The sequence below is a fragment of the Ochotona curzoniae genome, unplaced genomic scaffold (assembly GCF_017591425.1).
Source record: "Ochotona curzoniae isolate NIBS_2020 unplaced genomic scaffold, NIBS_Ocur_1.0 contig_4064, whole genome shotgun sequence".
Classification (NCBI taxonomy): domain Eukaryota; kingdom Metazoa; phylum Chordata; class Mammalia; order Lagomorpha; family Ochotonidae; genus Ochotona; species Ochotona curzoniae.
The window spans coordinates 2,602,230-2,604,695 of record NW_024466107.1 but is presented as its reverse complement, the minus strand read 5'-3'; the positions used below and the strand labels follow the sequence as shown (position 1 = coordinate 2,604,695).

Here is a 2,466-nt window from a genome sequence, read left to right as displayed (position 1 = left end):
ACATACATGGACATAAAATCCATATACAAAATTTTAGTGAGACAAGAGGGAGTACTCCCTTCTCTCCTCAGGCCTCGTAGCCGGGGCCCAGAACCCCGAGGAGTCCCTCCCAGGGGCAGAGCCCAGTTTTGGCAAAATCCATACAACATAGAACTTCTCACGGTGACAGTACACTTGGATGACATGCCATGCAAGCATCACCAGCAACCTCCAAAACTTGACCATCTTCCCGAAATGAACTTCCGCACACGTGAGACAAGAACTTGGTCCTTCCTTCCCTGTAACCCTGACAACCCCATTCTGCCTCTGGGAATTTAGCCACTCACCCGGGTGGAATCATACAGCCTGTGACTGTCTTGTTTTACAAGGTCCATTTTTTCCTGAGATTTATCAGTGTTGTACACCTGTCAGAACCCTCTTGCCTCTCAAGCCTCAAATCTCCCCTACGGTATGCCTACACCACATCATATTTGCCCATGCTCGGGTTGTTCCCTGTTTGGCTGCTCTGAGTCGTGCTACTGTGAAGGTAGGTGTGCAATCGTCTGTCTGAGGCCTGGCTTTCAGTTCCTTAGTGTGGACATTTAGAAGTAGAGTTGCTGATCATGTAGGAATTTTGTATTTAATGTTTTGGGGAATATAGTAACCCTTGGACCCCTGAGAAAGCAGGTGCCCAAGTGCCTGCTCTGCCAAGAAGCATGCAGCCCCCCAGCGAGGGAAATGCCTAGTGTGAGCTTGTCCCTGCCCAGCCTCATTGCGAGATAAAGGCCCTGCCCCTGGCACAAGGCCTGCAGGAGGCGGTTGTTGGGGGACATATGGGGGTGCTGATTAGTGCTCTAAGGGCTGCATCAGCCTCCACAGCTCAGGCCCACACAAGCTTCTCCAGTCCATGTCGCAGGTCAGGGGTGCAGGCTCAGCAGCACATAAACCTGTTTCATTATTACCCTTTAGGGAAACTCTTGTGACACCTGCTGTGTCATTCTTCATGCATGGCCCATCCACTGCTAGGTCGAGCAAGCATACATGCACTCTCTCACACACACACATACACGCACACACACACACACACAGTGGTTCACCACACATTTATTCTTTTCCCCCTTGCCTCTCTCTGTATTGGGTTTGAGCTAGGATCCAGCCAAATGCTTGATAAGTGAACTTTTATATACTCTGGGTTCCCAAGCTCCTCAGTTGGTCCTCAGACCATCAGAAGCTTCTCATGATAACATCCAGCTTCAGTGTACCGTCTGTGGCCAGCAGCTTCCTCACCTAACACACCCTCCAAAACTCACATATCTGTCTCTCTTGCTCCTAGCAAGCTACTGTAGTGGGAAGCAGGACAATCCATATATATTTTTTCCAAGTCACAGCAATGAAACTCTTACACAATAACAAACTGGCTTTGCTGTACCAAAAAAAAAAAAAATCAATTTCTAGTCCATTATCTCAAATGATCGCAACTACAGTCCTGTAGAAAGATGCAAGAAAAAAGACAGAGATCTTTTCCCACGTGAATGTTCTAGAAGGTAAAGCAATTTGCCCCAGAGCACACACCAAGGGTTACAGACCCCAAGTACTTTCTTGCTTTGTCACACAGCTCAAAATGTGGCTAATGTCAGGCAGGGGGTGCATGGGGGAACCCCCAACAAGCTATCAACATTCAACCTAAGGTAAACTTACTTGGCAAAGGAGTGGCTCTCCAAAGCTGAGAATGCCAGGAACCTGGAAGGCCCGAGAAGAGGGTCCTTTCTAGAAGACCTGCATATCCCACCTAGATCCCAGTGGCCTGAGACTTGAGAAGTCAGAGCCTCATCCCAGGACAGTAGCCTCTTGTTGAGGGGCGGTGGGGAGGGGGGAAGGTGGGGTCAGGGGAGAATCCTCTTTCTACCACAGCAGGACATGGAGGTGGAAGAGAAGCATCAAGTCTTAGACCTGCAAGGCCTGGCACGGGGACAGTTCTCAGCAGCAGTGGCCCGTTGACTGCCCAGCTGTTGCTCTCCTGGGCAGCATGGAGCTCCAGTCTTCTCAGCTGAAAAGGGGAGCAGCACCATGTTGAGGACTCACAGGTGCCTTTTGGGAACAGATAGGTGTGGGCCCAGAGGTGTTCTGGGAACTTTCCAGAAGTACTCCCCGAAGATGATGGTTAACCAGGCTTGGGAAGCTGCCTGGGATAAAGCAAAGAGCTCATCTTCTGGATGGGATAGCTTCTCTGGCTCATGGTTGCACAGGATGGTCATTTTCTGATTAATGTCTAGACAGCTCCCAAGTGGTCTTGTCAACCCAAACTGTGTCTGAGAATCACCTGGGCTGTGCTTTAAGCCCTGCCAGCCACACCCTCTCCCAGAGTCTGCCATCCCACTGGTGGTTGTAGTTCAGATCAAGACAAGGAAATGTGCTATGCTTTAAACCCTGCCAGCCACACCCTGCCCCAGAGTCTGCCATCCCAGCTGGTGATTATAGCTCAGCTCA

At 50.2% G+C, this 2,466-nt stretch overlaps 1 long non-coding RNA gene across 1 annotated transcript; it reads left to right on the top strand.

The window, feature by feature from the left end:
* Positions 1-205: 205 nt before the first annotated feature.
* LOC121158992 lies at positions 206-1,948 on the top strand. Its single transcript, XR_005884287.1, has 3 exons — positions 206-250; positions 369-448; positions 1,891-1,948. It is a non-coding gene; the product is annotated as an uncharacterized LOC121158992 (long non-coding RNA).
* The last annotated feature ends 518 nt before the right edge of the window (positions 1,949-2,466 follow it).